This window comes from Dermacentor silvarum, chromosome 4, assembly GCF_013339745.2.
Source record: "Dermacentor silvarum isolate Dsil-2018 chromosome 4, BIME_Dsil_1.4, whole genome shotgun sequence".
NCBI classification, from domain to species: Eukaryota; Metazoa; Arthropoda; class Arachnida; order Ixodida; family Ixodidae; genus Dermacentor; species Dermacentor silvarum.
Genome location: NC_051157.2, coordinates 107,746,208 through 107,772,047, shown reverse-complemented (window position 1 = coordinate 107,772,047; position 25,840 = coordinate 107,746,208). Strand labels below are relative to the sequence as shown.

The 25,840-nt window shown below is 45.9% G+C and overlaps 1 long non-coding RNA gene across 2 annotated transcripts; it reads left to right on the top strand.

Annotated features, from left to right (window-relative positions):
- Positions 1 to 3,293: 3,293 nt before the first annotated feature.
- On the top strand, positions 3,294 to 25,613 carry LOC119448231 (uncharacterized). Of its 2 annotated transcripts, none has more exons than XR_007466448.1 (5): positions 3,294 to 3,418; positions 10,682 to 10,750; positions 17,860 to 17,958; positions 22,706 to 22,807; positions 24,921 to 25,613. It is a non-coding gene; the product is annotated as an uncharacterized LOC119448231 (long non-coding RNA). The 2 variants fall into 2 exon arrangements; XR_005190998.2 differs by having other exon boundaries at positions 3,295 to 3,418; positions 10,685 to 10,750.
- Positions 25,614 to 25,840: the final 227 nt, after the last annotated feature.

Below are 25,840 nucleotides of genomic sequence, written 5' to 3'. Positions count from 1 at the left end.
TTGTAAATGACGCCAATGTACAATAAACGACCAGACTTTTTACGTCCTAGTATGTCTATGGCTTTCATTTTTCTATGGCGGCCTGCATCACTATTTACACTTTAACTACTTTGTTGTTGTTGTTGTTGTTGTTGTTGTTGTTGTTGTCGTTGTTGTTGCTGTTGTTTTTGTTGTTGTTGTTGTTGTTGTTGTTGTTGTTGTTGTTGTGATTGTTGTTGTTGTTGTTGTTGTTGTTGTTGTTGTTGTTGTTGTTGTTGTTGTTGTTGTTGTTGTTGTTGTTGTTGTTGTTGTTGTTGTTGTTGTTGTTGTTGTTGTTGTTGTTGTTGTTGTTGTTGTTGTTGTTGTTGTTGTTGTTGTTGTTGTTGTTGGTGGTGGTGGTGGTGGTGGTGGTGGTGGTGGTGGTGGTGGTGGTGGTGGTGGTGGTGGTGGTGGTGGTGGTGGTGGTGGTGGTGGTGGTGGTGGTGGTGGTGGTGGTGGTGGTGGTGGTGGTGGTGTTGTTGAACAGCACTTCCTTATTACCTCTAGGAGCCACATTGCCAAGGTAAGCTTTGAGAATCTGCTTGTGTAAAAAATTTAAATCCTTCAAGGCATCTAGAGGCACATAGGCCATCATGGAATAGGCAGTCCGGCGAAGCCCTGTTCGCTCACGTCTTCAGTTATACTGCGGTATCTTCAGTTTTATCTTCACTCCCTTGCCTTCCAAGAAGGATTAGTCATCACAATCCATGGGTTTGCTGTCATTGAGGCGGGAGACAGGCACCACTGTGTCAACGTAGCCAGCACTACATTATAGCACTGTGGCCTAAGTCTGAAGAGACACGCTCAACGCAAGAGATGGCGTACTGTCTGTGATCGCTTCAGATGGATTCTCGTCCAAGAAGCGCGATGAAGCCTCCGCAGTAATAAAATTGTCGGAGCAAAGCAAGCCACCACATTTGCTTACTTCACTTCATCTTCGTTAACTATGAAACATGTTAACAATGTTACAGCAGACGAGCGAACAAATTGCAGGCTTGTCTACTTTAGCGCCCTTAACATTTTTCACAATGCCAGTACACAACTCATTCTGTTTTCAGCCGTTGTAAAAGCCCTCAGATATCAAGAATTTAACACAATGATTTGTGTCTACCTGCAACTCATAATTGGCCGGAACAAGGATTTCTAGTTTATTATCATTCATTACTCGCAATTTATGTTTCTACAGCTTGTGGCTCAATAGTTTGGCTCTTAGTGTCCTTAACAGCAGATCAGTAAAATCGTAGTGACATAATTAGGATTCTAAACACCACTGAAAAAGTTTATGCGCTTACATTGCTCTGAAGTATTTGTGTCTAGGGCAGGGTGTTAATATTTGCTCGGTATTTCCAGTCCAGTTTCATAAGAAACACTTATGCGGACCCAAAACACGTGTTCAAAGGTAGATGAAATTAACCTTTGTGGGGGAATCATTTAAATCTTTTGCAGCTAACGGGGCGATCCTGTACAACGTGTAATTTTATGCACTGTTAATCCAGAACAAAAGTCACAACTTTATTGGAGTGAATGTTTTTTTTCGTTTATGCGCACCACTAGTCGTAATTATGCTGAAAAAAAAACGAAACAACTAGGAAATTAAGTGGATGCACAGTGCGAAACGACGGAATCATGACAATATAATGACAATGAAAGCATGAGGACATTCGCATGAACACGATGGCATGAAGGGGACTGCATGAAGGCGACGAAATGACAACGTTATGATAGCGATGAAGTGATGACGATGACATGACAATAATGGGACGACAATGCCCGAATGACGACGGCGGCGTCATGGCGACGGCATGAAAAAGTCAGAGCCCTTCCACGCTGTGAAGAGGTAAGTCCAGCGAAGCTGGCGCTCTAGTGCGATTTGCTATGTTGGGGATTAGCTATATTGGGGATTCGCTATGTTGAATTTGGCTACAAAATGGTAATCCCACCCGTTTGCTACGTACTGGGGAAAGAGGCATCGTGCCGCCTCCGAGTAGCAGAAGGGGGTATTTTTTGACACTTAGACGATGGCTATGCAATGCCCGGATCTGAAAGCACTGGCTGGGCATCCATGGGCGACGGCGTTCCTAGCGCGTTTCTCACGCTTTTCTATACGACGTTCCCAGACAAGAGTCCTTGACCAACAGGGGTATTCTGTAAGAGTCTACCTAGTGGACTGTCCATTTGGGTTGTCACGATTGGCTTCAGCTGCACGAGCGAGATGATGATGATGATGATAAGTGGTTCTTGAGGGAAAGGGAAAGGTTGGCGCTATCTTCTGCAGCCCTTGAGGGAGCACGGCTCAGCGCCAAACACGAGCGAGATCGAAGGAGATTGACTGGCTCCTTCTCGCTCGTGCAGCTGGAGCCAATCGCAACAGCTGAAATGGACAGTCGCCTAGAGATACATACAGGGGGTTTCATTTTAGCTGCACAAAATTTTTTTTAATTGCCTGTGGTCGATAGCCCAATTATAATCCTGGATCTAAACTACTCGATGAGGCAGCAGTTGCTTCCACAAGAAGTCAAACCGCCTAATTGAAAAATTAACACAATTACGCTTATTAACTGTTTAATAATTATATTATGGCACATCTTGCAATCTACCAATCATAGCCGCTGGGCTCGCAAGGCGTATCCACTTGGAATGAATTGTCAGGACTGAACCAGTTTCGAGATATTATTTTGAAATTGTCCGACGAAATGGGTGAGCGTCCCAGTTAGCTTTTTGAAGGAAAACACTGTTTTATGCATTGAAGCACAAAAGTAACTACAAGATGCATGCATTTCGTCGAACACTTGGAAAATTGTTATACCGAAACTGGTTCCATCTTGAGAATTCGTGCCAAGTGGATACGCGTTGCGAACTCAGCGGCTATAATTCGTACATTGAAAGATGTGCCGTAAAATAATCAATGACAGAGGTAATTCGCGTAATTATGGTACTGCCATTTTTAAACATTTGGTGCCGCTCACAAGAAACACCCTGTATATATATATATATATATATATATATATATATATATATATATCTGCACACATTCCCACCAACCCAGCAGCAGCCAGCCACGCCCGGGATAATAAGCAATGAAAGCTTCGTGTTACCCCATAGTCATCCCCTTTGCACAATAGACCCGTTTCCTATGATCACAAATTCTTCTATTAGCATCCTTCGTTATCTCATACGCATTTCTGGCAGCCACAATCTATTGCTGAAGAGTTCAACGGTTGTATGCGAAAAATATTCTTGTCGATTGTTTTTTGTGCTACATTTCGCTGCCGACCCGCTTGTGCAGCTGACCTCCTTCTGCCAGCTGTGTACTTCTAGAAGCATTGTCATCCACTTGTGCTGTTTCTTTGCACCTCGTAGTCTCGCTGAAATATCCTCCACATTCCTTACCTGCCCTTCTGTAAGTACCGCAAAGACCACATTTTACGTGAAATTTCTCGGGCTAGGCACAGCAATGTTAGATTCCATGAGATGTTCGAGAACAGACGCTTTCAGACGCTTTTTTCAGTAGCTCAATATAACATGACTAAAGCTGCGCACCTTTTTCTCGCAAAAATGCTAATACTTTTTATTCTTTTTATTTCATTGGCAAGAATGCAGATGGGAGCGAAATAAGAGCCTGCGGGCATGAAACAAAGCTTTCCTACCACTGCCACAAGGCTTCGAACTGAAGTCCCAGCGTTATTGTGCATTTTGGACTAGGACGTGTTAACCATTGTGTAGCTAATGATTGAGGACCTAAACCGAGAAAGTGTAAATGTGGGGCTGAAGACTAAGATGCAGACGACAAAGATCATGTTCAATAGTCTGGCAAGGGAACAAGAATTCAGGATCACCAGTCAGCCTCTAGAGTCTGTACAGGAGTACGTTTATTAGGTCAATGACTCACAGGGGACCTTGATTACGAGAAGGAAATTTACGGAATAATAAAATTGAGTTGGAGTGCATACGGCAGGCATCGCCAAGTCGTGAGTGGGAGCTTACCACTGTCGTTAGAAATAAGTGTGCAATAATTGCATTCTACCAGGCTAACATATGCGTCAGAACCTTGGAGGTTACCAAAGAAGCCCGAGACCAAGTTAAGGACCGCACAACGCACAATGGAACAAAAAATCTTAGGCCCAACATTAGAGACAGGAAGAGAGCGGTTTGGATCAAAGAGCAAACGGGGATAGCCGATATTCTAATAGACATTAAGCGGAAGAAATGGACCTGGGCAGACCATGTAATGCGTAGGATGGATAACTGGTGGACCATTAGAGTTACTGAATGGATACCAAGAGAAGGGAAGCGCAGTCGAGGATGGCAGAAAACTTGGTGTGGTGATAAAGTTAGGAAATTTGCAGGCGCAAATTGGAATCAGCTAGTGCAAGACAAGGTTAATTGGATATCGTAGGGAGAGGCCTTCGTCCTGCAGTGGACATAAATATAGGCTGATGGTGATGATGAAGGTGATGGTGATGAGCCGTAGTGTCATCGGCGACATTCACGCTGTGCGATTTGTATTATAGCAGAAAACGACGTGTTTCTTATGCGTTGGTTTCGTAACCTTTGTGAGGCTGAGGTAAAACGGTCATCACAATTACCTTTCCACAGCAGGAAGTCCAAACCAACTTTCAGGATGTGAGACAGGCAAAGAAAGGAAAGAGGAGGTACGCAGACTTTGAGAGTAAGCCTTTTACATGTACGTTGGGGGCTAAAACGGGTAATGCTGTAGCGGATGGGTTTATAGACGCAACCAGCTGGTTAAATTGCTATAGGTGCCCTCTCTGAATACGGCAGATTCATTCTGCCAAAGCCCGTGAGGCGGAAGAAAATTGATAACAGGAAAAAGTGTAGCTTCGTGTTTAGTCGGGTGGATGACAATTTTCTCGTTCATGGCGTCCACCTTTGGGTGGCCGCCATGAACGACAATAACTCGAATAGCTATTTTGCCACTGTGGAGAAAAACAGAGAAGGTAAGAACTTTGAAAAAAAATGTCGCAGTTTCAGCCTAAAGGCGAAGCATCAATTGCGATAGCAAATTAGTAGAGAGCTATACGAAGTAAGGATAGTAGTTTTATCAGCTGTATAAACTTGGACATGCAGCAGCACCAGCAACGCGCAGAACTGTTGTCGACGCCGTCGGCGTTTTGCCCGCGTTCGCACCGAACGCGCGTGGCGTTGGGGACTGTTACCGGTGCCTCTGGGGGCGGCTCGGAGGTTTTCAGCGAGATCAGAATGGGACACTCGTCGAGCAGCGTCGGAAGTCTTTACCACCTTATCGCCTTGCAATGTTTTATTGCGATAGCAATTATATGGACACTCAAAAGCAGATTTCTGCCGTCGGCGTCGCCGTAGCCGTCGCCGTCGCCGTGAGGTTCCGTATGACGTCAATGGAGATGAAATCGTCGCCGTGCGCCGAACGCTGTATGTGCGAGTGAAAGGGCGCGAGGGACGCGCGCTTTCACGGGGAGTGAACGCACGGCGGAGAACAAACGCGCGTTCTGTGCCGTGCTCGCTTAAGGGCTGCAGAAGTAAGCGTCTCTTTCCTCCTTTACAATCACCATATATGTAGAGCAAACGCGCCTTCTTCCGACGCGCGAGAGGCCGAGGGGGAGGGGCAGGGGGGGAGGGAGAGGGAAGGGAGGCGACGTTTAGCTGCGGCACCAAGTGCCTATTTATATCAGAGGCTCCGGCAACAGTCACCAACGCCGCACGCATTTTGAGCGAACGCGGGCAAAACGCCGAAGGCGTCGACAATAGTTCTGCGTGTTGCCGGTGCTGCTGCATGTCCAAGTTTATACAGCTGATAAAGCTAATATCATTACTCCTATAGCTCTCTACAAATTTGCTATCGCAATTGATGCTTCGCCTTTCAGGTGAAACTGCGACAACTTTTTATATAATTACGCATTTGGTGCCACAGCTAAACGTCGCATCCCCTGCCTCACTCCCGTGGCCTTTCGCGAGACAGAAAAAGTCGCGTTTCCTCTCTATATATATGGTGATTGTAAAGGAGGAAAGAGACGCTTAATTCTGCAGCCCTTCAGAGAGCACGGCGCACAACGCGCGTTTGCTCTTCGCCGTGCGTTCGCTCCCCGTGAAAGTGCGCGTCCCTGGCGCGCTTTCACTCGCATACGGCGCGCGGCGACGATTTAATCACCGTTGACGTCATACGGAACCTCACGGCGACGGTGACGGTGGCATCGACGGCGAAGCCGACGGCATAAATCCGCTTTGAGTGTCCGTACAATTGCTATCGCAATAAAGCATTGAACATAAAGGCTGCCTTTTTTTCGATCCCACTCGTCGACATCAATATGTCAGTAGCCAGTCCTGAGCTCCATCGACGAAAATTATTTCAAATTGCAGAGCCTGTCGAATGCATCGTCTACGTGAGGGCGGGGGTATACGTACTTCGTGATTTCGTTCAGGTGACGATAATCGACGCAGAAATGCAGTTTCATACTTTTATTTACCAAGACAGCAGGAGACGTACATTGACTCTTGCGTAGCCGGATAATTTCGTCGCATAGCATTTGATCGACTTGTTGCTTTAAAGCTTCTCCTTTTCGCGTCGGAACTCCGTAGGTGCACTTACAGAGGAGTCGAGCGTATTCTTAGGATATTATTAGCGGTGTGCGAATAGTAATTTTTGACGGCGAATCGAATACAAATCTTATAGTGCCAGAAGCGAATCGAATCGAATATCGGATTCGAAATCGGAGTTTTCGAAAATGAACAGCCTTTATCACAATTAATAGAAAACGATTTTAAAAGTTTAAAAAAATATTTTAAAAGTTAACAAGTTCCTTTCATTACATAGTATGTTGTGAAGCCTTGTTCATTAAAAGCACAAATGGGCATTAGGAGCAAGCAATTAGATTCTTCGCATGCACAATACTCTTCAGAAAAAGCGAATGATCGCTGTATAGCTTGTAAAGTAGGGCTACTTGTAAGTATAGCTTGTAAGTAGGGTTGTAAAGTTGTCATGCTTTAGGTCTGTACTATAGTGTACTAGAAGGGGGAGTGGGTCCAGCAGGCGCCTTAGCAAGCGGCAACGGTGAAGCAAAAAACACGGAAAATGTGGCGGCGCTGCCGTCGCCTTCTTCTGAAACTCCGGCCAATAAACGCTTGCTCCGGCTGTTTCGGCAGCGCTCATTGGCTGAGGCGAGCTCGCGGACTGCGTAGCTGTCGTCTGCTCGACGCATCGTCGTTGTTGCGTCGTTTGCGTTCTTTCCGCCGCTTTTTTTTTTCATTTTATTTACAATAGATCGGTGGGGAATAATCTCAGTGTTACCGCCACCGAATATCCGCCTGTCCAAGCTCAATGCAGCCGCGGTAGGGTCTCCGACGCGACAAGCGTCCGGCCGGCGAGCGGGGACGCTCATTCGGAAGAGAGTGACGGTGGCGCCACCTGGATTTTCTATAAAAAATGCCTCAGCGCAGAGCCCTCGTTGGACCCACTCCCCCAATCTAGTACACTCTAGTCTGTACTATGCCGGCGAGGGAGGGGGGGGGGGGGGGACTTACCGTACTTATGCTCCCATGTTATGGTTAATTGGGCGCAGTCAACATTTTAAGACATTCCAAGAAGTATTCACAAAAAATCCGATTTGCGAATAGTCTAATGGTGTTCATTATTGACTTCGAATACCGAATCAGATCCGTTTCGTTTTTTGATATTTTCCAATATTCGCAAACCCTTAGTTATTATGCGATGCTTAGCAACTGATGTTTGCCGATAAGTGGGTGACCACGAAAAGCAGTCCTTGTATGCCAGCTGCTCCTGATCGTACCAGGGGAAACTTGGAATATTGTCGAACGCTTATTCAGAAACTTGGACCATTGAGTCATATGGGTTAGACTATGAGAGCTAGCACAGGTCCATTACTGATTACAGTAACTTCCTCTATGTAGGCTGCGAAAAAACGTGCGTTTTTTTTCAGGTATTTATATTCCTGGGTGAGTTTCGTCACCCTAACTGGTGGTTTCCATCCGCGTAAGTGAACGATACCTCTTGTGGCGCTAATTTCATGGTGGAGTAGCAGGTGTTGATGGCTCTCGGCAATGACTTGGATGTCTCTAGCTGGTGTTCAAATACACTCAAGATAAGGTGACTGAGAGTTCTCACCAGCGGAATTGCTTTGTCATAAGACAGCGTTATCGATTTGTACATCAGGTTGATGACGGTGCCGCGTTGGCTCAGGAATTCCATGCCGAGAAATACGTTTCTCAACATTCTTGCAAGATAACAAAGGTCGCAGTGTAAGTCTGGTCTTTGCGATGCCCTGTAACGCTTGTTCTGTAGATTTTAGGCAGCGTTATTATGTGTCTTTCAGCTTTGCGGATTTAGGGTCCATCCCATGCAGTCTTGACGTTCTTCAACTTTGAGGTGAAGGATCCACTTATGACGGAATAGTCGCGGCTCCTGTGTCCGCAAGATCGTTGACTTCGTCGCCATCAAGAAGCATGCAAAGGTCGGTGAATCTTTGACTTATATTGCAGCTATGGTCGTAGCGTCGGATAACTGCTGCGCCTCATTACCGAGCTGTTACGTCACGTCGTGAGCTCTTGAGGCAGCGTTTCGTTTCCTTCGAGGCTTCGTAAGCAAGGTGGCGTGTCATTTCTGCGTCATCAAGATTGTTCTTACCGTGTCGTGGTTGGCGGTGGCGGAATGTTTTCGGCATTTTGACGAACAGCAATCGCACCTCCATGGTTTGTTGCTTTTAGTTTTTCGAATAAGGGCTTAAGGTGCCCGTGTTGCGCGCTGCGGTGACAGGCAGTGGCTTGGTGACGAACGGGAAGGTCGTTGGTATCTCCACTGTGTTGCAGTGAGATAGTCGGTGATGTTACGAGGTCGGTCGCTTTGCTGTGGACGCGGCGCGTTAACAGCGAACGCTCATTACCGAATTTCACTGTACGGACACCTGCGATAAACGTGCCCTCTTTCTCCGCATGCAGGCATAGCATAGGGGGCGATGGTCGGGGGCACGCAAACGTCAGTGTTCCTTGGGGCGTTGAACGAGATGACAAGCGGGCGGGATGGCAGCGGCTGAGGCTGGCGACGGAATGGCCCCGTGATGGGGCCCTGACGTGGGCGCGCAGGAGGAACGGGACGGCGTCCGGCAGCGGCCTAGCTCATCGCTTCCGGCTGAGGTTGCGACGGTTCAGGAAATCCCAGTAACTGCTGGATTTCCTTGCCTACAATTTCAGAGACTGAAGACACTTGCGGCGGCGAAGCAGGAAACATTTTATGCACTTCTTCGCGCACAATAGCCCTGATTGCGTCCCGTAGTTCATCGGAGCGTAGTGCGTGGACTTCGTACTTCGGTGTAGGCACTTGGCGGTTATATTACATGGTGCAGATTTCTCGATGTCCATTGCTCCAATAAACACTTGGGTGGGTTGCGAACAAACCGGTGAAGAGGTCTTGTTTCGCACCCAGCATCTGGAAGTAAACTTTCTTCTCTTCAACCATGTCGAGGTCGGCGTGGCAGAACAGGCAAGTCATGTCCTCCATGAAGATCACAATGTTCTCATTTAGTAGCTGCATACGGGCTTCTAGCCGAGCTTCGGCCATTTCACGTGGAACACGCGCTTTTGCGCACGAAAGCCACTGTGAAACAGGCACCACGTTATTAGTGCGGGCTCTCGATTCCCGAACCATGTCCTAGCCGCGTCTACCAAGGAAAAGTATAGGTCACTTAGCTTGCCTTCGAAGTTGTAGTTCTTGAACGTTTCGACCCTCTCGTACGTTTCCAGCCTGCTATCCGGGTCTTCGAACAATGAACCGCGGAAAGTCGCTGGCTACCTGGGCTTGTTACAGCACGATCGTTGAAGGCGGATCCGGGGTTTTTATTGTGGCTGCCGATTGGGTCATGATCTTCTTGCTCTTTTCGGGTAGAAGTCCGTACTCTGGCAGTAATCGTTGCCGCCTGCGGCTCGCTCATCGGTCCATGGTTGACGTTAACTTCACGGCTTGGACTTGCAATGTTTGACGGCTTGCGTGGGGTTTCCATAGACAATGAAGCACTTCCACCAGGTGTCACGCTCTAGTGATGGTGAAGAACCAGCCAGTAGTAAAAAACTTTGAGTCACCAAACTATTTATCAGGCGAACTTCTGTCCGGAAAAGCAAATTACACTCAAGGCACAACGATAGTCGCCAGCACAGTAGGCCATCATCGAATTTCGACCTGCTCTGCTGTTCAAACGCGTCGGCTTTTTATTGAAGACTCGTCGAAGAGTTGAGCGTAATGGTTGGTTATGGCATGGCTCCCAGGATGTAGAACACTATTCGAGTGACGCATCCAATCTCCTTGCGCAAAGTTCGGTAACAACATAAACAACAGATTGAATCGGCAACAACAATCGAGAATGTTCTGATACATACAGACGTGTCTTGCACTGAGCGATAACTTTTAGCATTTGTGAGCCAGTGAAACGCTGTCACCGAAAGAAAGATAAATAAATGCGCATGGTAATATCAATAGAAACGCCAGCCCTATAATGCCAATAGCATTAACTCCGTCGGGCAAGCACGAGGGGCATTTCGTATATGCCCAGTTTTTTTCTTCGTGGCCTGAATTACTTTTTTTCTGCTTTTTGTGAATGCCTCTCTTTAGTATGTCGAGTTATTGCTCATCAGTTCTCTTGCTCTGTTTATTATTATGTTTTAGCAGCTATGCAAGGAAAGTACCTGCTTATGTGTTTCGTACTAACTGTGGACGCCACCCCGTCATCTATACGTGAGTACTCAATAATTTATGAAAAAAAAATCAAGCTCGCAAAAAAATGTAAAGTGAATTATTTGGGCCCTGGTTGTAAGAAAAAAGCTCACAACTGGTTCTTTAACGCAACGCGAAAGAAGTGACGCGCTCCACTCTTGTAGCAAAAACATTGTGCAGAAACCATCGAGGATGACTTTCAATGTAGGCGAATAGCCCTAACAAACGAGCGAATGAAAGAGCAAGCAAGCTAGAGTGACAGATCCCCCACCCCCCTCATTCTACTTTCCTCGCCCCCTTCCCTTCGCAACTATGTTGTGCAAGAGATCACGTGCGACAGTACCCTTTCCCCTTCCCCCCGTTCCTCTTCGCAAGTTGGTTGCACGAGAATACGCACCCTTTCTATCGCGCATTTGTAGCGCAAGCATGGCCACCGACCATCAACCACCGCCAATGCCACCAACCACGAAAACTAGCAAGTGAAGCAAGCGGTGCTTGCGCAATCAACATCGTGCCTTAGCTGAAGGATCGGGCCGTTCACACTGACACCAGGTGCCTGAAAGAAACCTTGACACGAAGTTGCAAGGAGAACTTTCCTCGAATCTGTGTTTTCAAAGAACTTCCGCTTTGATCTCTTCTCGGAATTGTATATCGAAGGAACGATAAATGTCTGTATTGCTTCTTACTCTCGCGGCGTGTCGCTTTCTCTTTTCGTGTCCTCTGTCATTTGGGTAGGTGCGAGAATTCTCTAGGCCCTTTCGTCACCCTCTTTGCAAATGAGTCTCGCTAAATTCCCGTTGGTCTGCAGTGAGTATATCAACTCCAGTAGCTATTGCACTGGGCTACCTAATTTGACCACCTAATTTCGCACGGCTTGGTCTCGTCCTTTTCACACCACAGTAACACGTGCCACGTTCCACAGATGTGCCATCGTGCAGCCTTGGTGCACTATGACGAGGCCGTTAATATTGTGGCAGCCGATTGATTTGGTTTGATATCAGTAGCAGCACTGACCTTCAGTGTCGTGGATATTGTTTTTGCCATCGTCTCAAAAATGCATCGGTAAGCAATTGGCGTTATACCGGGGGTTCGAAATTAAGCTTGCAATAATTTTTTTTAAAATCGCATGTGGCATGTAGCCTAATTCTTATCGTTGAGCTGGGTTATTCGAAGAGGCGGACATTAGTAGCACGAGAAATCAAAACACATATTCAAGTAATGAACAAAAATTGACTAATGACCTTCTTAGCTAATTACTTTACGACAAATGTTGCAATTTACGAATTGTAGCCGGTGAGCTTCCAAGACCCATCCACTTGAAAAGCATTAATTTTCTAGGATGACACCAGTTTCAAGATATTATTTCCCAAAGTGTGGGACGAAATACATGGGCATTCCATTTACTTTTGTGCTTCAATGTATAAAACAGCATTTTGGTAAAAAAAGTAAGTGAAACAACAGTTCATTCTTATGGTGAGTTTTTTGGCGCATGCCTCCAAACTGGTGTCATTCTGGAAATTCATTCGAAGGGAATGTGCCTGTCAAGCTCACCGGCTACAGTTCGTGAATTGCAATATGTGTCGTAAGTTAAATAAGAAGTTAATTTGTGATTTTTTTAATTAGTTGAATATGTGTTTCCATTTACCGTGCTGCTAATGTCTGCCTCTTCGAATAACCCACCTGAGTGATAAGAATTATGCTACCTGCCAGAGACCATTTTCTAAAATTTCGTAAAGCTTAATTTGGAACACTCTGTAAATAGCGCCAATTGGTCAGCAGCACTGACAGATGAATTGCCATGAACTCTTGCTTCATCCATATGGTCACTCTCTTTGCTGTGATGAGATGAAACGGTGTCGGTGTTGCCTTTTACTCCAGGCTTTTCCCTGTCATATGTTAGTAGACGCGAGTTGATGCAGCTGCTAAGGCGGTGATGACAGTGACGAGTTGCTCATTTGTCACCCCCTCTGCATGCGCGTCCTCGAAGTGCCTTCTAATTACTGCCCTATGTCTCCGCGAATTATTTGTTGTGGCACGGGCGATTCGTTAGATTGTTGAGCCGTTTCGCAGCGACATCCCGATTATCCGCAGATTCTGTAGATTAGTGACAATGTGGCCCATGCGATCTGTAAACCTAGAGGAATTAGGTTATCTCGCTGCGCAGAAGGAACAGGCTTCGAAACCAATCATCGGATCAACTACGACCTCTGAGTATACGTGCCAATGTGTACGTGCCTCTTTTCAACGAAGCTATTTCACGCCGTCGTAGGTCACTGTAGATGCGGGCCGGGGAAGGCGCCGCAGTTGGAGGAAGCTCTTTGACGCCGACTTGGAGCACTGGGCATATGCCACTTGGTCTGTTCTGGTCACCACTTAACCTCTTTGGTGCCAAATTCTCTCATTGGGTATGTGCCAGTTGGTTTGTGCCGCCCTTCAATGAACGTCTTTGACGCCAGCTTGGATGACTACGTATGAAGGATTCGGTGTAGGTGTCGCTTTTCAATCAACGTGTTCACGCCAAGATCTTCATGCCAAGATCTTCACGCCAATATGCCGAGCTGCTCCATGAATGCACTAGATAAGGGGCGCCCTTCAATAAACGTCTCGCCAACGTAGGCCCCTGAGTATGCGCCACCGAGTGTGGGGCAAGCGAGGGAACAATTCTCAGGGTTCGCAGTCACCGGCGCTCCACGCTTCTCGTCTCGGAGACCACGCGTGCACTTCTTCGCAGCGCCATGAGATGGCGGAGCGCGTCCCGAAACAAGCGCGAGAGAGGTGCCCAGTTGCCGCATGATGCGTTTCTCAGAGTTCCCACTCCCCGGAGCGTCATGCATTTTCGATGCCACCCCAGGCTTCGCAATGGCGGCGCTAGATGGCGCCGGGTAGTCTTAGCAAAGCGCGAAACTTGAGTCTCGCTTCAGTACGAGCCTCATACGTAACTTGTTTTGACGATGGCAATGCGTTGTGTGGCTATATCGATTCAATGCTAACGCATTAACGTCCACAGGCATCGTGAGATAACTTCTGCCGCTTTGATTTTTTGTCTATCATTCATATTTTAATTTTACACGTGTTCAAACAGTGTTCATGTTGTTTGCTTTCATAGCCGCGCAGTACTATTCGGAGAATATATCCTCAGGTTTCGCTGTGCCTTTTTTTTTCAGAATAATGTTTCTTTCTCCTCCTCTTTGACCCCTAAGTATTCGGCATTGTGTAAATATGTGCCACTCTTCAACCAATCTTTTTCCCGCCGACATGGGCCACTCTAGATGCTAGACTGCGAATATACCGCTCTTCAATGAAACGCTTTGAAGTGAGGAAGGAAGGAAGGGAGGATGAATAGGCGGAAAGGCAGGGAGGTTAGCCAGCTCTCGTACCGGCTGTCTACCCTGTGCTAGGGAAAGGGAGCCAGGGGAATAAAAGATAATAGAACATAGATGTAAAAAAAGGAGTGTAAAGAAGGGCACAAAAAATGAAGAATGAGGCACTGCTTAAAGTATGTCTCTGAGACCAGTTCTCCGCAAGAAATCCAACAATCCTTTCAAAGCCTTCTGGGCTGAGGGTGGTCTCGGTTGGTTTCCGAGGACCCTATCCTCCGACAAGCTTTGGCTTGCAGCACTGGGTTGTGCTGGTCTTGAATGAGCGTCTCTGATGCCAACTTCGGTCACTGGTTATGTTCCAGTAGGTGCATGCTACTCTACAATGACACAAAAGATCCTGTGAATTTATTCGATGCTGGGCCAAATCAAACCCACGTCACACAGGTTCGTCAAGGACGGCAGTCCGATAATTTAGCAGGCTGCGTCACACGTGTGGGTTTTTTTTTTTTTTTGGTTATGTGTAGCTTTTTTAATGAATGACTTTCACGCCAACACTTCAGCGAGCTGTACCATAAGTGCACAGGGTATGTGCCGCTCTTCAATGAACCTCGTGCCAACTTGGGGCAGTGTGTATGTGCCACTGAGTGTGCGGCAAGCCCGGGAACAATTCTCAGTGTTCGCCCGCACTGTCGCGCCATGCTTGTCGTCTTGGAGGCCATGAGCCGACTTTTCGGCCGTGCTACTAGATGGCGCAGCATGTTTATAAAGAAGCGCGGGAAAGGATCCCGGCAGCCGCATGACACGCATCTTAGCGTTCGCACGCAGCGGCGCGCCATGCATTTCGGAGGCCATGCGGAAGCTTCGTAGCGGTGCTGCTAGCTGGCACCGCGTGTTCTTAAAGAAGCACGAAAGAGGAGTCCCACTGCTGTACAAGCCTCATACATAACTTGTTTCGACAGTGGCAATACGTTGTGTAGGTATATAAATTTAATGCCAAACTCATTACTGTCGAAAGTCATCGTGAGTTGGGTTCCGCCGAATTGTTCTTTTGTTTGTGCTCCAAGTCTGTGCGCGCCATTCTTTTGATCAAATTGATCGGCAAGTCATCTGGATTTACTACATTTTCATGAAAAACTACCGCCACAATATTCCGAAATCAAACGTCACACAGCCAGCAACACTTATTTCAAGGCACCGCAAACTCTAAGCACATCGACATGGGTCAATCTACTTCTCTGCTGGCACTTGCAACTCTTAATTTTAGGGTACGCCCATGTGAGAAGCATCGGGCTTGGTGCCGCTGCTTAGGCTGCGGTTATTGCAGCACATGCTCTTTCCTACGTCTTTTGTTGTTGTTGTTGTGGTGGTGGTGGTGGTACATACAGGTTTCCATGTGTGGAGGCAACAACAACAACAACCGTTGGTGCTCATGCTGCCTTATCAAGCGTGTCATGGTAATTGTCATCTTCATCAGTAGCTGCACCTGCCGCTACCTATTAATGCTCGCTGAACGACTGCGTGGTTCGTTCTATCACCCACTTGACACGGCTTCGGCGTAGTTTTCTTTGATGGTGCCCTCCGGTGAAGTTCTGGCTTGTTATTCAGCCCATTTCTTCCTTACAGTGTAGCCGGTTTTACTACCCAGAAGATCGCTAGTACACAAAGTCATGCCAATGGATCTAAAAGAAAGAAAAGTCAATTGCGCGTCCGTATCAGACTGAAACAATGAAATTTCGCTCTCCACTGTCACTATTCTTGAAATCCAAGTTGGGGCAGTTACTACCCCCGACGTCATGTCAAACGGCTGTAATGATGTAACATGCAGAAACAGGTATTTCTGGCGAGTGTTCCCCGCTTAGAAGGTATTCTGAAGCAGCTAGCTGTCACTTTTTTCGTCAGAATCGTTTACTCCTGCGAACATACTGACCAGCTTCTGTATGACATGAACTGTCCCTTAAATATCCCAAGCTTCTTGCAGTCCTTCTGTAAATTATTCAACTTCATTTCGTGTGAACGAGAAGCGTTGGAAGATTCGAAAAAAAGCTGCATTACAGGCTGGAGAATTATGTTTATCACCACAGCACTAGAACGTCGCGCGCACACGGTATTACGTCGCCTTTCTTATACATTTTGGCCTCCATGAAAGCTTTGAAATGTATAATCGGACAAGATATAAAACGTACTGCACTTCGACAAATGCCTGGTAAATATTCATGGAGAAGAAAATACTACCTTGGTGCACCTATGATGCACCGATCTAGCGAAAATCTTTTTGATATCGTCATACCTGAATTTACCATCTACATCAGAAGCCACACGGACGCTTCACTCCTTTTATTAAGTTCCCAATCTCTACATTATTGCTACATCTATTTACATCTGCGAAATTTTCCTGCGCGTGTTGATTCTGATTTTGTTGATCTTCCTGGGAGCCACATTTTAGAATATTCTCGTATCAATTCTAGGTTTTGAAAGTTCAGGCTAGTGACACCGAAATGGCACGGTAAGAAATCAGAAAGCATGAGAAACTATTCCTGCTCACCCCCACTGAATTAGGTCAGCTCATGTGATGTCTCGCCTATCCAATGTTTTATAGGACACAGAATGGCTATGGTATACTCGTTGTCAATGTCCATGGCATCACAGCAGAGCGATCCAAGTGGGTTGAGATGCGCCAAGCATCCAAATACATGTCGACCTAAAGGCAACATTGAAGTGGGTGAACCACCTCAATCTGGTGGTCGTGACAGCGTCCTCTCGCTCATCCTTGTCAAAGGAGTCACGGTAAAGGTGACAGCACGCACACACACAAAAAAAAACGAAATGAAAAAGTGAAACAACCAGAGCACAGGCGTACCGTGGGCACTTAGTTCTTCTCTCCCAACGAAGTATTTGGTATTAAAAGTATTGGAAGTATAGCTTTCCGGTATTAGAAGTTGTTACAAATTTATTTCATTTTTTAAAGAAGTTGCTGCTCAATTAGGTGCATGGGCCCCATAATGTTCGTGGCTGATGCTCTTCTCCACAAACACCTGTCATGTTGGCTCAGTGGCTATGATTTTCTGCTACCTGAACCTGAGTGCAGACTGAAATCACAGCTGTGGCTCCCAAATTTCGATGGAAAGAAAATGGAAAAGTGTTCATATGCTTGGAGATACGTGTTAAAAAAGTCATGTTATCAAACCACTACGGCTTCTATCAATGCCTGTTTTCCCCTTTGGGATCCAAAGCTTGCAAATAAGTCATTCTAGTTTCTCTGTAAGCAAACGCGAGATGCGTAGGCATGCTCGAGGCATCTTGCTTTACAACTACTCTAACAGTATATACGCGTCTAAACGGCGTCCCCGGTCTTCCTTACTACGGGAAAGCTGTTATTGAGATTGCATCTGCACGGAAACGTGAACGCAAACACCGGAAGTGGTATAGGTTTAAGTACTCCGCGCCTATTTAAGAGTCCAAAACTTCTAACGTGCTGCGCAAAGCATATGCGATGTGCACGGGGGTAAGGTTCACTCGTGCGATAAGTTACGACTGTAGGGTTAAACTCGACTTGCTGAGGTGAATTATTCATTATGTTTACTTTGTCCTCTGGACCATCTTATTTGACATGAAGTATCTATTTTAAATTTTGTACGAATATACTATCTACACTTAGAAGCATGCTTGCAAAACAGAACCTTTCTAATGAATGGTTTCCCCATGAGAGAGCGGGGCCGAGTTGGATGCACAGGCTCTATAAGAGTTTGGCAGAAATTTGGGTTCAGAATTTCCAAGATGAAGCAATATTGCCAGTTTTACTTGCTTCTTTAGGTTACATTTCATGTGCATCAAGGATTGATCAGTGCCAATGGCCGAAACGACCAAACTGCCTCATAAGAAACGGTTTTCCCATTCCCTTCTTCAAATGCTGTAAGTATTTCCAATGCACAAGCCACTCATTACATACATCATATTTGCATGAAATCTTCGGCACTTCAATGCGTGGGCAATATAAAAACTTTTATTGGGATAGTAACTATATGGACACTCCAGGCGCATTTCTGCCGTCGCTGTCGTCGTCGCCGTGAGGTTCCGTATAAAGTCCACGGGAGATAAAATCGTCGCCGCGTGCAGTACGCCGTATGTGCAAGTGAAGGCATGCGACGGTGAGCCGGCAATCGCGGATGGCGCACGCTAGGGCGGGAAGCATGAAGGAAGTAGCAGTCTTCCAGTCGCGCACAACGCTCCGTAAGGAGGGTAGGTAGGAGTAGGGGCCGCGCTTTACTGCGGCCGCGCGCTCCCGCCGGGCCCGAATTCTCCAGGGGAGGCGGGGGTTGCGCCGCAAGCGCCCGCCCGTGCCGCTGTATCTTGAAAGCCGTCTGCGGCGGGGGCACAGTCAGCCCTGCCTGTGTTCTCGCGGCTAAGATCGTGTTGATGCGAGCGCCGGCAGGAAGCTCAATTCACTCGCTGCTGCTGCCGTACTGACTCACTTAAGCGTTTTGACAGCGAGTTTCCGCGGTCATCGCGTTAGATGCGTTCGTGTTTCCTTGGGCGCGCGTGAAACCATGCTTGTTAATTTAGTTAGTGTGCCTATGTTCACAAGTTTACACGGCCGATAAACTACTATCCTTACATTGTATAGCTGTCCACTAGTCTGCTATCGCAATCAATGCTTCGCCTGTCGGACGAAACTGGGACTTTTTTTACGGTGAATTCCTCCCATCTTTGTCACTTTTATAGTCGGCATTATGGAACTGAAGATTCCTAAATTAAACGGACAACGTAGTAATAAAAGAACATTTGTACAAAAATTAAACTACTATTTTCTTTTCAGCAGCGTCACAGCTAATTTATGTTTTAGTGATCGTGTGCACATGTGAGACTGCCATGAATGGAAACCCGTGTATGTCTGCATGCGATATGATTTAACCACTTCCGAGAAATGTGGCCTTGTTTATCTAAATGTATGAACATTGGTAATTGCCCTCTCATTACTTCTAGGTATTAAGGCCACTGTTTATTTACATTATAATAAACTTCACCTCTTAAATCTAGTAGTTTCAATTTATTTAACTTATTTCTTTAGAGCTATTCATTTATCAATCATTTGTAAAGGCTCATTACGATCCCATCAATTACGTCTAAAAAAGTAAACTGGTTCTCGCTGAGCGAAATATTTTCTTTAAGTATGAGCGCAAATACAAGTACATAAATGAGAAAGACAAATATTTCTTACGAGAGTGCGAATTGCAAGTAAGAAATTCTTAACCGTGCACGATTGAATAGTGCATTTTGTGCTTTTTATAGAAAACATGTAGGTGCCACGTTCACATAACACGCAGAAGAATAAAAGATTTTGTGAGGTCTTTGACGAAAACATTTTACTCTCAGTCTGTGAGCTTGCGTTTGCGTCTCGTAATCTTTTGTCAACGCTATATATGTGTGGTGACTTTAATGCTCGCTTAGAACATTGCACAGACATTCACAACTTTAGAATGGCACATTACATCACTGGCGAACGAGAAGTCAGATTTACTGGAGTGCCATAGGGTTACAGGTCTGAGAACAGTTCACACAAGCGTATAAATGACACCATGTAGACGAAACACACAGTGACGACTGTGGACCATTCTAGCCATGCAATGAATACTACGCAACTTGGTGACTCCACACCACAGCAAACTGTTGCAGAGAAACTGTTGCACCGCAACTGCAGAGAAAGTACAAATTCATAACATACAAAATTGCCATAGAAGGTACGTTCCTTGTTATAGTAATACGTCTTCTTGCAAATGCTGCTGGCAATATTTTATCGTACGTGTGCCACTGATTCAATGTTGCATAGTGTGCGCACTTGGTGAACATAGGAGTAAGGCAGCTATAGCGTAAGGATCTCTTTCCATCAGTTGAATTTATTTGTTAGAACCCACCGCGCATGACTGGCCGATCTTCGCGATAACATAGGCCAACCGCCGCTCGGCAAAGTACGTAAAAGGTAATAATTAGAAATAAATGGTCACATAACCATGATGCATATCTCAAGTTCATCGCAACTTTTGCAGACAAAACTGACGGAGAGGACGGTGTTGAATTACGCACAAGGGGCTGTGCGCCGTACATCCCACCCATCAAAGGTCATCATTCGCTCTCCAATTCTTATGGAGATATTTGAGGAGCAGCAGAAAGACCTGCCTCCTGTATATCCAATGTTCCTAGGAACACAATGCCACTCTACTCTTTAGTTCATCTAGAGTAACGTTTCATGATTCATCATCAAATTCAGAGCCCTCCAGGAGCATTTCTGCCGTCGCTTATTAGCGTTAGCGACCATGACGGGCTAAGTTCTGTCTTGCACCACCAAGCTATTGTTTTCGCTGAAGCCATGCGGATGTGAATTTGAACTTCAGATCTGTAAACGTCCTTCGCTCAAGAATCGTGACCCCCAAAAAATGAGTTTGTATTCTGATTGTGATGGTAAGAACTACTTTCGCCGCCTGACGAGCCTCCTCCTTCGGTCGGATCTCTCATATATTTGGCGTAACGTTGCCAGCTGTCTAGTTGCCTGCAACACCGATAAAAAAGGTAGCAGTACAAAACGAGTATCGAAAACTCTGGCCACTTGGAATATCTTCATTACCTGTCAGCGGAACAACTAGAAAAAAATGAAAATTAGAGACGATCAAAGGCGCTGTCTATCAACGGAAGCCACCATAAACAACGCTGCATTGCACCCTAAACGGAAAAAAACAAGAACTAAAACCAACACCTTGTAGGACAGCGCCTTCCGAAAATTTGACTCCCCCTCCCGGCCCTGTGAAAGAGTATGTTCAGCGAAGTTGTTGAAAACCGCCACTACAACTACAACTGCTCAGGGGGCTATGCAACACCTTATTGTATTAGAGTAATGTTAGTAATGGTAATTTATAATAACGGCAGTAATGAGTGTAATTGCAACTTTAACAGCACGCCACCGCCCATAGCGGTGCTGCAACAACAATGAAATCAGTTGCTCGGCTGGTTCTTTTATGTACGAAAGGCTAGGAACGTCCGCTCCCCACGTCGCAAGCTGCCGTCGCCGCGGCAGCTTGCGCAAATTAATCTTTACCGAGAAACGTATGCGGAGAGCGCTCACGTGCGACGCATTATTATCAGGAGCGCCTTATCATCAATTATGGGATTCGGATGCTTATTTTGTGTTTGTTCTGAATTGAAACGTATGCGGTTCTGTATGCTGTATACGTGATTCCAAAGAATGTACGCTTTTTTTTCGCTTCACTTTGCTGAGTGCGAGAAACCTGCTTCACCTCCTCCGCGGGTCGGCTCACATTTTTGCCCATGGACGCCGGACACGAAAATGCCGACCAAGTAGAGGCTACTAGCTTCGCTGTAAAATACAATTTCGTCCAGTGTTAGATTTGTCTTCAAGCGTTGTGTATATTGGCCACGTGTTTCCATTAAAGCTTCAGTTGATAGGCCGTGTCTGTACGCTGACAGATCATGAATAGCACAAATGCCACGGCCAGTTCTTTCTAACGTACCTTCTTTGATGTTCGTAATGCATGCTGAGTGACCTTAATGAACACAAGCGTCAGCTCAAAAAGCGCGCCAGAGAGAAGTGGTATTCTGTGCCTTCGTATAGCTCACCAAGCTTTGCCGACGCAAACGCGTTCTATAACTTTTCAGATATGAAAACTGAGGCGATGACCAGAAGAGCATTAGGCAGCTAGACCGCTGAGTAGCAAACTCTTCCGCTTACCAATGACGCTAGAACAAGGTTTTCGCGGAAGTAAGCGCCATCCTTGTTTGACCACTGTTGACTACTTCACGTCCTCCATCTTCCTGTGATGAGGTCTCTTGCGGTACTCAGAACAGGATCAACGCAACGTTGTCTAATGTCAAATTATACTGGCAAATTCAATTTGGGCAACCGACTGCGTGAGCCAGCACATATTTTAGGTGTAACTCAATGTTCCAAGCGCGATTGGAGCATTAGTCCTGTTGTGGGAAACATGGCGTGAGAGCGTGATTAATCAGCCACGGAGCTACCCAGTAATCTACCGTTACGGTCCACTCTCCCGCTTTCGAAGGGAAGTATCTGTGCTTCGAAAAGCAATCTCGGCATCGAAGGGTGCTCTCCATCTGCCATTAGAAGACGCAGCAAACACTTCGATTCTCCCGCTTGTTTACAGACTACAATATTCCCATTTCGCACATTATTTCTGAAATCAGGTGTGTAAACGAGATGCGTCATCTTATGAATATTCTCCCCTCCAAGAATTATGATATAAAATGGTTGCTTTTTTAAAAATGACCTGCTTGGCAATTTTCGTACTTTTACATGTTCTTTTAAATACAAAAGCCTTCATTAATTCTTGCTTCGCGCATGCCAAAATAATCGAAATCTCTCTTCCTATGTATATTTAAATACAAGCTCCCAAGTAATGCTCCCTTTTCATGCTCCAGCATTTGTCTGATCCTGATATACATCAGTGCATAATTATTTCATTTTTATTATAATACTCAGTCGATTGATGATGGATCGATGGATGATTACAGTTCAAATATGAAATGGAGGCTGGTAGGCATATTTCCTGCCTTTCTTGCCAAGAAATTCAAACTAGGTCTTACTTATTCTTTGAATTCCATATTAACTTCCTTCCATCACACGTATTTCCAGCCTCAAAATATAGCAATTGTAAATACTCCTGGCATGAACTTTGCGAAGGTTACGCAAATATCACTTGCTCTGATGGGAGGACGTACTGTGACTGCCGTTGTGGTAAGTGACAATTGTCTCGTGCAAAGATGCATTTATTCGGAGAAAAAGCTGCGTGCGTGGTGTGTGTGTGTGTGTGTGTGTGTGTGTGTGTGTGTGTGTGTGTGTGCGTTTGCTGTGTGCGTGTGTGTGCGTTTGCGTTTGCGTGTGCGTGTGTGTGTGTGTGTGTGGTGTGTGTGTGTGTGTGTGTGTGTGTGTGTGTGTGTGTGTGTGTGTGTGTGTGTGTGTGTGTGTGTGTGTGTGTGTGTGTGTGTGTGTGTGTGTGGTGTGTGTGTGTGTGTGTGTGTGTGTGTGTGCGTTTGCGTGTGCGTGCGTTTGCGTTTGCGTGTGCGTGTGTGTGTGTGTGTGTGTGTGTGTGTGTGTGTGTGTGTGTGTGTGTGTGTGTGTGTGTGTGTGTGTGGTGTGTGTGTGTGTGTGTGTGTGTGTGTGTGTGTGTGTGTGTGTGTGTGTGTGTGTTGTGGTGTGTGTGTGGTGTGTGTGTGTGTGTGTGTGTGTGCGCGCGCGTCTTCGCGAGTCCCCTGTATACTTAGTCCTTTTCAAAATTAAACCAGAACGCATCATCAAAAACTTACTTCAGGTTTTAAGTCATACTTATGTGGTACATAGTGTCACATGATTCATCGCACTATTGCTGGCAGCAGAAAAATTTCTGTTAGCGAACATCGCACGATAACTATCGGACGTTGTGCGGTCAGCATTGAAGGGATATAGTGACCCAACGCAGCGTGTATAACGCGCGTACGGCGGCGCAATTCCTCTCGTGCTTCCTCATTGACACGCTGCACCATCTACTGCCGAAATACCCGCCTGAAGTCCTTTGCGTGGCCTCCGAGGTTCCACCGGCGGCGCACCGCTGCGAATAAACTGGTCCATTCCATCGAGCCGCACACGATTGGTCAATTTGATCGTCACGGTTCAAATTGACTAATCGTGTGCGGCTCGATGGAACGGACCACCTCCGTTCCATTTTGGAACGCGTACAAGATCGCACCCCTGAGCTCCTCCCTCGCGCTTCCCCATATGAACACACCGCAACATCCAGCGGCGCCCCCGTAAAGCCACCGACGTATCCTCCGAAATGCATGGCGTGCCGGTGCGCGCGAACCGCGGGCCGAGATCTGGTTCCCTCGCTGACAACATACCCAGTACGTACGCATCACTTAAAATGAATTTCCAAGATGACAGAAGTTTCGAGGTAGTTCCCAAAGTGCAGGACGAAATACATGGGTGTTCCAGTTACTTTTGTGCTTTAATGTGTAAAACAGCATTTTGGTAAATAAGTATGTGGAACAACGGTGCGTTTTTACGGCGAGTTTGATGGCGCATATCTACAAACAGGTGTCATTCTGGAAATTCATTCCAAGTGGATACACCTGACAAGCTCAACGGCTACAATTCGTAAATTGCAATATGTGTCGTAAAGTAATTAATTAAGAAGTTCATTAGTCAATTTTTGCTAATTAAATGAATGTGTTTTTTGATTTCTCGGGCTACTAATGTCGGCCTCATCGAATAATCCAGCTCAGTGATAAGAAATATGCTACCTGCCACAGACGATTTCTAAAAATTCCGTAAAACTTAAAAATGAACACGCTGTATATAAGTCGTGCCTTACTTTACTTTCACTCCGGGGTTCCTAAAGAAAGGTTTCTAAGCAGGTAGCTTCCTAAAACAGTGGCATAAGCTTTTAAAATGATGTGCTCGCAGAACAATTCATTTTTACTGTTACTGCTTTAGTATTTACTGTTGTGAGTTATAAAAAGATGTAAGAAAGCTTCCATAAAGCTTCTCACTCAACGGCTTAGGTTGTGCAGGAGCTTCGTTATTAGAACAGGCGCCCTAGGAACTGTTTCAAATTATATTATCGTGTCATTTATAAGCCTGCTACGGCCAGCAAACTTAGGTAAGAAGCGTAAGCCTCAACAACGTCCTCGTAAGGTAGCGAGCGCATAGCTTGCAAGTTTTCTGGAAGCTTAGTGTGTACCAATAATTCTCTGTCTGAATTGTAATCTATGAGACTTTAATGCTGTAAAATTAATATTTTTTCCATAAAATATTTGAAAGCCTTTTTTTATGTATATGCCATTATTGCAAAACATTTGCACTTTGTTTTCAGAGGTTTCGCCCTGTTTGTCTTCCCAAAGGCAACAAAAACTGCATCAACGTCGACAGCGCTCGTCATCTGAAGGACCCCAACCCCCCGTTGTTGTTTAGTAGCTATGGTGCTCGGCTGCTAAGCACGAGGATCGCGGGATCGAATCCGGCCATGGCGCGGCCGCATTTCAATGGGGGCGAAATGCGAAAGCATCCGTGTACTTATATTTAAGTGCACGTTGAAGTACCCCAGGTGGTCGCCAGAAATAATTCCGGAGTCCCCCACTACGGCGTGCCTCATAATCAGATCGTGATTTTGGCACGTAATACCCCATAATTTTAAGGAAGGCCCTAAATGTCTGGACATTTAGTGGGGCTCACGGTGCATGGTGTGCCGCAATTCCAATGTACCTTACTGTATATTTTAGCTAGCAATAAAGGTTTCTATACAAGTGTTATCATGCTCAAATTTGTGGACCCGCGAATCACAGTAATATGGGCCTTAACAAGGCAGCGTACTTTTATCAAAAAGGAAATGCTTTTGTTCCACTGAGTTGCAGGTATCACGTTACGTCAATTGGGTAAGTCCAGGTAAATTAACGCTGCGTATAGTCGCCGGAACATACATTTTGACTCCTCAGCCTTAAATATTCATGCAAGGCTGCTGCAAGCTCTCCTTTGGTCTTTTAACGAACGAAATGGAACGCTGCCTCTCCTCGCTTAATTAGGAAAAATCAGTGTGTGTTTTGTCGCATGCCAACCATCTGTATAATGCTTATTTACTGATGAATTTTAATAAACACTTAAACGCAAAGTTTTTATCTATGGATGACTTCTTGATTTTTGTTAACTGTAACTGTACTTACTCGACTTGTTTGCTCTTAACATACCACCATAGGCGAGTTCTGTGATCCTCTAGAACTAGCGTATCAGATCCCGGCT